Here is a 13,881-nt window from a genome sequence, read left to right as displayed (position 1 = left end):
CTCCCTTTCTCTAATAGTTTTCAAAATAATAAGTTGGATTTTTAGTATACTTCAAAAGTGATGGTGGTAGACTGAATAATTAATTTCCCTCCCATCATTTCAAGATGTCTACATACCAATTCCTGGAACCTGTGGATATGTAATCTTACATGTGAAAGAGATTTTGCAGATATGATTAAGCTGAAGGCTTTGAGATGGGAGGATTATCCAAGTAGGCTCAATGTGGTCATGTTCCTCCTAAGAGGAAAAGAGAGGAAAGAGAGAGTCAGGTGACAAGGGGAGAGATTTGAATATGCTACATTGTTAGCTTTGAAGATGGAGGAAGAGGCAAGGAGCCAAGGAATTCAGGTGCCCTCTAGGAGCTGATGGAGAAGGCAATGGCAACCCACTCCAGTACTCTTGCCTGGAAAATCCCATGGACGGAGGAGCCTGGTTACAGTCCGTGGGGTCGCAAAGAGTCGGACACAAGTGAGCGACTTCACTTTCACTCTTCACTTCCATGCACTGGCGAAGGAAATGGCAACCCACTCCAGTGTTCCTGCCTGGAGAATCCCAGGGTTAGGGGAGCCTGGTGGGCTGCTGTCTATGGGGTCGCACAGAGCTGGACATGGCTGATGTGACTTAGCAGCAGCAGCAGCAGCTAGGAGCTGAATAAGGTAAGGAAACAGATTCTCCTGTAGAGTCTCTGAACTGAATGGAGCCTCTTCAACACATTATGTTGAGAACTTATGACTTCCAGAACTGTAAAATAAATTTATGTTAATTTAAGCCACTGTTTGTGGTAATTTGCTATAGCAAGAATAGGAAAATGAGATAGATTTTATTTTGTTTTGTTGATCCATATTAATTACTATTCTTAATGCTCAGTTTGACTCGTTTTGACCAGTAATCCCATTGGTTTATTTGTGAATCCCTATCAGAATATCACCCTGCTTTAATTACCATACTATTATAGAATTTCTTGATATCTACTATGGCAATGCCTTCTTATTGTTATCCTTCTTGAATATTTGGTTGATTATATACTTCATACTAAATTACTGTAGAAGAAAAGAGGAATACTTTTGATGAGCTTATTGGTAATCTGGAAACAACTGAGGAAAGAATCTCTGAGCTAGAGGATATTATCAAAAGAATCCTCAAACCAAAAACCAAAGAAAACAAACACTGAAAGAGAAAAAACAAATGGAACAGACTATCCAAGGTCTATAGGACAACTACAAAAGGTATAACATACATATAGTGGGAAAAGCAGGAGTAGAAGGAGAGAAAGGAACAGAAGAAATATTTGAAGCAATAATGAATGAAATTTTCCCCAGATGAATTTCCCTACACCCTGGGAGGTCAGAGAACCCCAAAGATGATAAATGCCAAAAAATTATACCTAGGTATGTAATTTTTAAACTATATTAAATCAAAGATAAAAAAAATTCTGAAAGGAGTAGGAGGGGAAAAGAGCAACTCAACCTGTAGGAACCAGTATAAGAATCTCCTTTAATTTCTCTGAAACCATACAAGTAAGAAATGAGTGAAGTGTTTAGTGTTGAAAGAAAAAAACTACCAACCTAGAATTCTATACATTGTGAAATTATCCTTCAAAGTGAAAAAGGAAGGCTTTCTCAAACAAATAGTCCTGAGGGAATTTGTTGCCAGTAGACCTGGCTTGCAAGAAATGTTAGAAGAAAGTTATTTAAAGAAGTGAAATAATATAGGTCAGAATCTTAGATCTGCATAAAGTAAAGAAGTGCATCAAAGAGGGAATAAATGAAGGTAAAATAAGAACTTTTGATTTTCTTTTTTCTTAATTTATCTAAGAGTAAAATTTGTTTAATAATAGTGCATTTGATTATATATATATATATATGCTTATCTATAAGTGACATGAATTTCATGATGATATAAGGACAACAGAGAATAGGTTTATTTTGTTTTTATAAGGTCCTTACACTACCCACAAAGCAGTATACTGTTATTAATATTTAAAATTGGACTTGGATTAGATGTAAGTGGATATTGAAAACTATGGAACACCACTAAAAAAGTAATATGCTAAGAAATAGAAACAAAATGTAATTATATAGAATTCTCAATTAAAAACCGAAAGATAGGGAAAGAGTAGAAGACAAAATTGAGAACAAAGAACAAGGGCAAAAAATAAAAAGCAGAAATAAACATGGTATGTATTAATCCAGCTGTATCAAATTTAATGTCAGTGGTTTAAATGCATGAAAAAAAAAAGATTGTCTTAAAAACAATACAATCATTTCAGTAGATCCGGAAAAAGCTTTTGGCAAAATTCAACACCAGTTTATGATAAAAACTCTTCAGAAACTGGGCATATAGGGAGTACACCTCAACATAATAAAGGCCATGTATGATAAACCTATGGGCTTAGCTGGTGGCTCACCTGCAATGCAGGAAGCCCAGGTTTGATCCCTGGGTTGGGAAGATCCCCTGGAGAAAGGAATAGCAACCCACTCCAGTATTCTTGCCTGGAGAATTCCATGGACAGGGGAGCCTGGGGGGCTACAGTTCATGGGGTCACAAAGAGTCAGACATGACTGAGTAACTAACATACACATACACACATAACAAACCTACAGCTAATACTGTATTCAATGGTGGAAAGCTGAAAGCACTTCCTATAAGAGCAGAAACAAGACAAGGATGTCCACTTTCACCACTTTTATTAACATAGTTTTGGAAGCCCTGGCCACAGCAATCAGAGAAGAAAAAGAAACAGAAGGAATCCAGATTGGAAAATAAGAAAGAAAACTGTCACTATTTGCTGATGACATGATACTATACATAGAAAACTCTAAAGATGTTACTGGAAAACTACTCCAAATGAATTCAGTAAAGTTGTAGGATGCAAAATTAACACATAGAAATCTGTTGCATTTCTATATACTAACAATTATCTATCGCTGCATTCCTATACAGTAAGAATGAAAGATCAGAAAGAGAAATCAGAGAAACAATCCCATTTACCATAGCATCAAAAAGAATAAAATTCCTAGGAATACCTAAGGATACAAAAGACTTGTACTCTGAATATTATAAGATGCTGATGAAAGAAACAGATAATACAAATAGATGGAAAATTATAGCATGTTCTTGGATTGGAAGAATCAATTGTCAAAATGACTGTACTATCCAAGGCAGTCTACAGAGTCAATGCAATCTCTATCAAATTATCAATGGTATTTTTCTCAAAATTAGAACAAAATTTTTTACAATTTCTATGGAAACACAAAAGACCCCAAATAGCCAAAAAGCAATGCTGAGAAAGAAAAATGGAGCTGGAGGAATCAGACTCTTTTACTTCAGACTATACTACAAAGCTACATTTATCAAAATAGTATTAACACACACACACAAAAAAAAAGAAATATAGGTCAATGGAACAGGATAGAAAGCCCAGAAATAAAACCGAACACCTCTGGCCAATTAGTCTATGACAAAGGAGGCAAGACTATATAATAGAGGAAAGACAATCTTCAGTACATGGTGCTGAAAAAACTGGACAGCTATGTGTAAAAAAATGAAATTAGAACATTCTTTGACACCATACACAAAAGTAAACTCAAGATGGAAAAGCAGTTTGGCATGCAGCCAGTTTTAAGGTCATTGTCCAGTCAGAGGGAGACTTAGTGCCACCTCTGAAGCCTTAACAGGACTACTTCACTAGCTTCCCCAACACAGGTATGAAGAGGACATCACAGAGTGATAAAAGGGTTAATTCTCCAAGAAAACATGACAATTCATAACATATGTGACTTAACAACAGGGTATCAAATTGTGTGAGGCAAAAACTAATAGAGTTACAAATAAAAATGGATAAATCCTCTATCATAGTTGGAAAGTTCAGCACCCCTCTATTCGTGAGTACATAGATCTAGCTGGCAGAAAATCTGTTAAAGACATAGTAGGACTCAACAACACTATCAGTCAACTGAATATAATTGACATCTATGGATTACTTATCCAACAATAGCAGAGTACACATTCTTTTCAAGCTCACAAAGAGCATTCACCAAAACAGACCACATTCTATACCATATAACACACCTTAACAAATTTAAAAGAACAGAAATCATAAATGTCTGCTCGCAGATCACAATGGAATTAAACTAGAAATCAATAACAGAAAGGTAACTGAAAAATCCAACAATTTGTGTCATTAAACACCTTCTAATAACATTGGCTCAGATAAGACATCTCATGAGAAACTTGAAAGTATTTTGAGCTAAATAAAAATAAAAACACAGCTAATCAAAATTTATGGGATACAGCAAACCCAGTGCTTAGGGAGAAATTTATAGCATTGAATGTATATATTGGAAAAAAAGAAAGATCTAAAATCAGTAATCTAAATTTCCATGTTAGGAAACTAGAAAAATAAGAGCAAATTGAATACAGGGTAACCAAAAGATAAATAGTCTGCTCCTAAAGAACTGGAGCATAAATCAATGAAATTGAAAACAGGAAATCAATAGAGAAAATAAGTGAAACCAAAAACTGATTCTTTGAAAATATCAATGGAATTGATAAGCCTCAGCTAAGCTAATTAAGAAAAAAGAGGGAGGACACAAGTTACTACTATCAGTAATGAAGGAGGGGACATTACTACATCCCTATGGACATTAAAAGGATAATAAAGGAATACTGTGAACAATTCTTTTCCCACAAATTTGATAACGTAGATGAAATGTACCAGTTACTTGAAAGACAAAGTTTGCCAAAACTCACAAAAGAAGAAACAGATGATGTGAATAAATGAATAAGCCTATATCTACTAAAGAAAGTAAATAATTAGTAATCTTCCAAAAGACAAGACACATGGCTTAGATGGGCTCACTTGTGAATTGTAAAAAACAAATAAGGAAGAAATCATACCAGTTCTCTACAATCTCTTGCAGAAGATAGAAGTAGAGGGAATACTTCCTAACTGATTCTATGAGGCCAGCATTACCAAAGTACTAAAATTAGACAAAGACATTACAACAAAGGAAAACTGTAGACTAATATCTCTCATGAACATAGATGCAGAAGTACTCAATGAAAATTTAGCAAATCTCATCTAGCCATGTATTCACCTTGACCAAGTGTGATTTATCCCAGGTATACAAGGCTTATTCAACATTCAAAAATCAATTACTATAATACATAAAGACAAGCTAAAAAAAGAAAAATCACATGGTCATAATAAATAGATTCAGAAAAAGCATTACATACAATTTGATACCCATTTGCTATAAAAACTCAGCATACTAGAAATAGAGGGGAACTCCCTCATTTGATAACAAATACCAAAAACCTACAGTTAATATCATTAAACCATTCAATCCTAAAGGAAATCAACCCTAAATATTCATTGGAAGGACTGATGCTGAAGCTGAAGCTCCAACACTTTGGCCACCTGATGCAAAGACTAACTCATTGGAAGAGACCCTGATGCCAGAAAAGATTGAGGACAGGAGGAGAAGGGGGCAACAGAAGATGAGATGGCTGGATGGCATCACTGACTGAATGGTCATGAGTGTGAGCAAACTCCAGGAGATAGTGAAAGACAGGGAAGACTGGTGTGCTGCTGTCCATGAGGTCGCAAAGAGTCAACCACGATTTAGCAACTGAACGACAAACATCAGTAAGTTAGAAACTCAAAGCTTTCCACTAAGATAAAGTGTACTACAAGGCAGGGATAGCTCTTCTGTACTGTAAGTTCTAACTAATAAGACAAGAAAATGATATAAACATTATACAGATTGAGAAAGAATATATAAAAATGTCTTCGTTTGCAGAGGACCTGACTGTCTTTGTAAAAAATCTGATAGACTTTACCAAAAAAAGAAATCCTATAAAAAACAAACACAAGCAATTCTAGAAAGAGTACAGGATACAAAGTTAATATATAAAAGTCAATTTCTTTCCTATGTATCAGAAAGCACAAGTGGAATTTGAAATTTAAATCACTTTATCCTTTGTATTAGCACTCAAAAAATGAAATACTTAGCCATAAATCTGACAAAATACATACAAGATTTACATGAGGAAAACAAGAACCTCTGATGAATGAAATGAAAAAAAAACTAAATAAATGGAGTGATATTCCATGTTTGGGTAGAAAGACTCAATATTGTGAAGATATCAGTTCTTCCCAACTTTATGTATAGATTCAATGCAATCATAATCTAAATCCCAAAAATTTATTTTATGAATGTCAAAACACTGAATCTAAAGCTATAATAGTCAAAAGTCCCAGAACAACTCACACAGTGTTGAAGGAGAAAAATAAAATTGTATGATTGAGACTACTTGACTTTAAGACTTACTGTAAAGCTACAGGAATCAAAACAGTGTGGTTCTGACACAAAAACAGATACCTAGATCAGTGGAACAGAATAGAGAGCCCCAAAATAAACTCACACAGGTATGGTCAATTACTCTATGACAAAGGAGGCAAAATTATACAATGTGGAGAAGACAGTCTCTTCAATTAATGATGCTGGGAAAACTGGACAGGTGCATGTAAAATTAATTAGAACATTTTCTCACACCAAATATAAAAAATAAAGTCAAAATGAATTAAACACCCAAATACCCAAATGTAAGAGTGGAAAGCATAAAAATCCTAGAAGAAAACAGGCAGTACACTCTTTGACATTAAGAGTTAGCAATATGTTTTTGGATCCATCTCATCAGTCAAAGGAAACAAAAGCAAAAAAACACAAATGAGGCCTAGTTGAGCTTAAAATATTTTGCACATCAAAGGAAATCACCAAAATTAAAACACAACCTACTGAGTGGGAGAAGGTGTTTGCATTTTTATGCAGGTTTTTTTTTTCCTGTTACTGACTTGTATGAAGTCTTTTTATTTTTTGGGTATTAACCATTTATGAGTCATATTATTTCCAAAATATACAAACAACTCATACAACTCAATAACAAAAAAAAGAGGAAAAAAGCCCAACTGAAAATGAAGAGAAGACCTAAATAGGCATTTCTCCAAAGAAGACATATACATGGCCAACAGGCACATGAAAAAATATTCAAAATCACCAATTATTAGGAAAATGCAAATCAAACTACAATGAGGTACCACCACCACTGGTCAGAATACCATCGTTAAAAAGTCTGCAAATAACAAATGCTGGAGAGTGTGTGGAAAAAAAGGAACCCTCTTACACTTTTGGTGGGAATGTAAATTGGTGTATTCACTATGGAAAACAATGTGGGGAGATTCCTCAAAAAACTAAAAATAGAGTTGCCATCTGATTTTACAATCTCACTCTTGGACATATATCCAGACAAAACTATAATTTGAAAGGATAGATGCACCCCACCGTTCATTGTAGCACTATTCACAATAGCCAAGACGTTGAAACAACATCAATGTCCAACAGATGAATGGATAAAGAAGATGTGGTACAATGTTCTTGGATTGAAAGACTCAATATTGTAAAAATGATTATTACCGCCCAAAGTAATTTATAGATTCAAAGAAATCCCTATCAAACAACCAATGGTATTTTTCACAGAACTAGAACAAAATATTTCACAATTCATATGGAAACACAAAAGACCTTAAATAGCCAAAGCAGTCTTAAGAAAGAAAAACAGACCTGAAGGAATCAACTTTGACTTCAGACTATACTACAAAGCTACAGTAATCAAGACAGTATGATACTGGCACAAAAACAGAAATATAGACCTATTGAACAAGATAGAAAGCCCAGAAATTAACCTACACACCTAATGGCACCTTATCTTTGACAAAGGAGGCAAGCATATATAATGGAGAAAAGACAGCCTTTTCAATAAGTAGTGCTGGGAAAACTGGAGAGCTACATGTAAAAGAATGGAACTAGAACACTTCCTAACACCATACACAAAAATAAACTCAAGATGGATTAAAGATTTAAATGTTAGGCCAGAAACTATAAAGCTCTTAAAGAGTGTATAAAGCAGTACACTCTTTGACATAATTAGCAAGGTTTTCTTTGACCCACCACATAGAGTAATGGAAATAAAAACAAAACTAAATAAGTGGAATCTAGTTAAACTTAAAAACTTTTGCACAGCAAAACAAACAATCAGTTCAGTTCAGTTCAGTGGCTCAGTCGTGTCCGACTCTTTGCAACCCCATGAATTGCAGCACGCCAGGCCTCTCTGTCCATCACCAACTCCCGGAGTCTACCCAAACCCATGTCCATCGAGTCAGTGATGCCATCCAACCATCTCATCCTCTGTCGTCCCCTTCTCCTCCCGCCCCCAATCCTACCCAGCATTAGAGTCTTTTCCAATGAGTCAACCCTTCGCATGAGGTGGCCAAAGTATTGGAGTTTCAGCTTCAACATCAGACCTTCCAATGAACACCCAGGATTGATCTCTTTTAGGATGGATTGATTGGATCTCCTTGCAGTCCAAGAAACAATAAAGAAAGAATAAAACAATAAAGAAACAATAAACAGGATTAAAAGACAACCCTCAGGTTGGGAGAAAATAATGGCAAATGAAACAACTGACAAGGGATTAATCGCCATAATACATAAGCAGCTCATACAGCTCAATATTAGGAAAACAAACAGCCCAATCAAAAAATGGGCAGAAGACATAAACAGACATTTCCCTAAAGAGGACATACAGATGGCAAAAACATGAAAAGATGCTCAACATCACCAATTATTAGAGAAATGGAAATCAAAACTACAATGAGGTATCACCTCACACCAGTCAGAATGGCCATCATCAAAAAAAAGCTACCAACAGTAAATGCTGGGGAGAATGTGGACAAAAGGGAAACCTCCTATACTATTGGAGGTAATGTAAACTGATACAGCCATTATGGAGAACAATATGGAGATTCCTTTTAAAAACTAGGAATAAATCTACCTTATGACCCAGCAACCCCTCTGCTGGGCATATACCCTGAGAAAACCACAATTCTAAATGACCCATGTACCCCAGTGTTCAATGCATCACTATTTACAATAGCCACGACATGGAAGCAACCTAGATGTCCATTGACAGATGAATGGGTAAAGAAGATGTGGTACATATATACAATGGAATATTACTCAGCTATAAAAAAGAACAAATTTGAGTCAGTTCTAGCAAGATGAATGAACCTAGAGCCTGTTATATAGAGTGAAGTAAATCAGAAAGAGAAAAACAAATATAGTGTATTGGCATGTATATATACGGATCTAGAAAAATGGCATTGATGAACCTATTTGCAGGGAAGGTGTGTAGACGCCAATATAGAGGATGGACTTGTGGACACAGTGGGGGAAGGAGAGAGTGAATGGAGAAAGTAGCATCGACATGTATACACTATCAAAGTGTAAGATGGATAGCTGATGAGAAGTCACTATGTAGCACAGGGAGCCCGGTCTGGCACTCTGTTATGGCCTGGAAGGATGTGTGTGTGGGGGGGGGGGGTAGCAAAGAGGGGATATATGTATAATTATGGTTGATTTACACTGTTGTATGACAGAAACCAACACAACATTGTAAATACTAAAAAACAAAAAATAAAAGAAGATGTGGTACATATGTATTGTGGAATACTACTCAGCCATAAAAAGAAAGAAATAATGCCACTTGCAACAATATGGATGGACCTAGAGATTATTATACTAAGTAAGTCAGAAAGAGAAAGACAAATACCATATGATATCACTTATATGTGGAATCTGAAATATGATACAAATGAACCTATCAAAGAAGCAGAAACACACTCACAGACATAGAGAAAAGACTTGTGGTTGCCAAAGGGAAGGTAAAGATTGGGAGTGTGGAAATAGCAGATCCAAACTGCTGTATAGAGAATGGATAAACAACAAGGTCCTATTATATAGCACAGGGAACTATATTCAATACCCTGTGATAAATCATAATGCAAAAGAATATAAAAAAACATGTATATGTATAGCTGAATCACTTTGCTGTACAGTAGAAATTATCAAAACATAAATCATCTATACTTGAGCAAAACTAATTTTTTATTACAACATTTTTAATGAAATGATTCTAGATAGAAAGTGAAAGAAATAGAAAAGAATGAAAACAAGTAAAATGTTACAGTAGATCTGAATAATACTGAATTATAATACACCTGTGTTTTGTGTGGCTTAAAATATTACATAGAGAATTAAAATAAATGGATGAAAGTGAAAGTGAAGTCGCTCAGTTGTGTCCAACTCTTTGCGACCCCATGGACTATAGCCTGCCAGGCTCCTCTGTCCATGGGATTCTCCAGGCAAGAATACTGGAATGGGTTGCCATTTCCTTCTCCGGGGGATCTTCCCGACCTAGGGTTTGAACCCAGATCTCCTGTACTGCAGGTAGACTCTTCAGAGTCTGAGCCACCAGGGAAGCCCGAATAAACTGATGATACTTTATAAATTGAAAGGAAAGTGAATGAGTCTGGAGAAGGAAATGCAACCCACTCCAGTATTCTTGCCGGGAGAATCCCATGGACAGAGGAGCCTGGTGGGCTACTGTTCATAGGGTCACAAAGAGCCGGACATGACTGAGTGACTAAGCACCTTATAAACTGGAAAGAAGGTAAATGAGTTAATGTATTGTTTCTGACATTTTTTGAGAAGAGTCACAGTACTGATTTATAAACATTTAATAATTTGAGGATGCCTATTATAATCTCTAGGATAAGCTTTGGATAAATAATGTTAAGCTAGTAGAAAAGAAAATGGAATAATAAAAATCCATTGGTTTAAAAAGTGCTAAATTTAAAATCTCTCATGAAATCATGAGAAAAGTATGGAGGAAAGTAGTTTTTAATTTTGAGTTTAAATTTAGTTGTAGGATTAGCTGCCTAATTTTTTTTTAAGGTTTAAGGAAGATACTACAAAGAAAAATGTTTTTAAAAAGAAACTTGAAAATTTTTGCAAACTAACGTATAAAGGTCAAAATTATTTTATGCGCAAATAATAACCACAGAGAAAATAAGTAAAAGACAAACAAGACAACAAAAACATTGCAAAGAATTTGAACAGACTATAAATTTTACTGAGAAGAAGATATAAATATATTTAACCTCACTATTTGTCAAGGAAGTACAAATAAGAAAAACTATTTTCAACTGTAATATTGGCTAATATCAACAAGATTGATTAACAGCCAGTATTAATGAAGATGCAAGAAAACACAGCTCTATGACGGGATTGTTGAGAAGTTAAATTTTTAAAGCCACTTCGGAGAGCAGATTGAAAAAATCAAATGTAAATATCCTTTGTCCACCAAATTCTAATTTATAAGTATCTTTTGTTTGGACATACTCATGTTATATAAAGATGTTTATTCATGAATATATATCAAAGTATGGTTTATAACAGCTAATAATTTCAGAAAGTGAATAAGAAGGGAAATGACTAAATAAAATGAGGTATAATCACACTGTGGAAAACTAACCAGTCTTTAGAAGGAATCCAGCAGATCCACATATATGGTTATGTTAGGATCTCAAACATGCTTAAAAAAAAAGCAGAGAGGTAGAACAATATGAATAGTGTTTCCACTTATTTTTAAATGCAGGTAAACATGAAAATATATAGACATGTATATACATTTAATGATGGTAAAGACTTGAAAGGCTAGAAGATTTATACTAACCTTTAACATGGCAGACCTTTGGGCAAGTGAGTGAAAGTAGTTGGATAGGATTTGAAGAGGGACATTTTATTCTGTGTATTTCAGATTTATATTAATCTCCTACAGTGTGAATGTCTTCATGTATTACTTGTACAATAATTAAATTGTTCCCTAGTTCATTCCCAAGAAGTAGTGAGGCACATTTTGTAAATTAAATGCAGGCATATAAGCATGCTTCCATACTAATATATTGACAGAAAATTATCATCTGGGTGTTTACAAAATGAAAAACTGAATAGAAAAAAAATAAGTGAACTCTTGATCCATAAAATTTTTAAATACTTTACAAGTGTGTTGCTGACATATTTTAAATTTAAGTATAAACTTGGTTTAACTGAAAAGTCATTTATAGATTAAAAATCTGGTGCTGTGCTATAACACCCCAAATTTTCCCTAAGAAAATAAAATTGATATCATGAATTATGTATACATAGCACATTTTAAAAATATTTATTCAGTTTAATTTCATCAAAGTGACAACACATCAAATCTTGGATCATTTGTACTTTCAAAGGTTATATTATATATACATATGTGTGTGTGTATGTGTGTATATATGTATTTAAACATATGTACACACACATATACATATTTGTATTTGAATATAAAAAACTTCATAATATTAAGTCTGCATTAATAGTTTCCCTAATTTACACATGTAATAGGTATAATTTAATCTCTTCACTGTTTAAGCCAAAATACTTAATGTTCAGACTTTTAGTTTATAATATGGACATTTTCACACACTCTCCCTTTGCACAACTCCAGAGGGCACTGTTCACATCATGGTCTATGTGATTAGTGGAGTTGTGCATTACGCAGCCTGCACAGCTGAGGGTAGAGGCCCTGTTTTCACAAGTGGTACTGTGGCAGAATCTGATTATTATAAATATGACATACTTAGAAAGATATTTAAAGAGAATGATAAATATACCTAAGTGGTTACCTTGCCTAGAGTCATATTTTGGCAGCCTTTCAAAATGTAAAATAATACCACTTATAGTCAGCAAATATAGAAAATTCAGACCTCTCTAAAGTCAGTGATGTCAATTGTATATAATTTTATGTTCTGAGCACTTATTCCTAAATCAAGAACAAAATAAAGAAAACACTTTTTTCTTCCTTATTTCAAAACCCACACAGATTATGGGTGTTAATGACACTGTACTTTAAAAATGTTAGCTTTTGGTGGGGAAAAATAACCAGATAGAAATATGAATTTTATTTTATTTCTTTAAACTATAAAGTTATGGTGTCCTTAATAAACAAAATATGACACTTATGTAAACACTCAGCCTTTTAAGGAAAAAAAAAAAAGCAGAAACAGCATTGCATGTCTGATCATATTTTGGAACAGAGTATGGTAACTGAAGCGTAGCTATGAAGATATCTTTTTTCTTTAGTTTACCCTTGAGATGTACCTATCAAAATAATCTAAACTTATCCAGATGATGTTTTTATTCTTGAAAAAAAATTTTTTTTTTCCCTTGTTGGATGACCCTATTAGCAAACTGCTGGAAGGGAAAATCATACAGGACATAATTTGTAGTTTGACCTACTCACATTGGGTGTTGCTAAAGAAAATCAATCAGAAATTGTTGTGTTAAAATAACTCTGTCTGCTCTACCTGGCATGTGTGACTGACTTTAGAATCTATCATTTAAAGAAAATGGTTGATGCTTGAGAATACAATTTATCAAACTTCTTGTCCTTTTTCTTCAAAGCATAGGAAAATAATCATCCTGCCCTAAATATCAGTCTTTTAAGAGAAATTCAGGGGATCTGTCTCTAGTATAAAATAACTGATAAATGGCAGGAGCATAATTTCAAGATGGTTTCCATCACCAATCACATGGCACCTAAACTCTTGAACCTGTCACTCAAGTCTTTCCATCTGTTAGCCCACTAACATTAATCTCAGTTCCTCTGTGACCAGTTCTCTGATGAGCTAGGTTGGTCTTTTCATAATTACAGGGTTCCTACTTACTTTTGCCTTGAAGTAAGCTTTTCCTGATACCTGAAATGCTCTTCAACCTTTCTTCTGCCAATTCAAATCTATTATTCCCTCATAGCTGTTTGAGGGATGCTTCTTTTAAACACTGAAGAAAAAGTAAGGGAGGGAAGACTGACTTTCTCTGACATTTTTATTTTTAATTTCCTTAGCATTAAATATTTTCTAAGTATAGAGTTGTATCACTTGAAACT

At 34.4% G+C, this 13,881-nt stretch overlaps 1 protein-coding gene across 4 annotated transcripts in view; it reads left to right on the top strand.

Moving 5' to 3' along the window:
• CABCOCO1 (ciliary associated calcium binding coiled-coil 1) overlaps window positions 1-13,881 on the top strand; it is a 150,523-nt gene that overhangs the window by 60,026 nt on the left and 76,616 nt on the right. The window lies entirely within an intron of this gene.

Source organism: Giraffa tippelskirchi, chromosome 2 (genome assembly GCF_054371585.1).
Source record: "Giraffa tippelskirchi isolate mGirTip1 chromosome 2, T2T-mGirTip1v1.2.pri, whole genome shotgun sequence".
In the NCBI taxonomy this organism is placed as follows: Eukaryota; Metazoa; Chordata; class Mammalia; order Artiodactyla; family Giraffidae; genus Giraffa; species Giraffa tippelskirchi.
The sequence above is the reverse complement of the archived record's forward strand: the minus strand, read 5'-3'. Positions and strand labels throughout refer to the sequence as shown.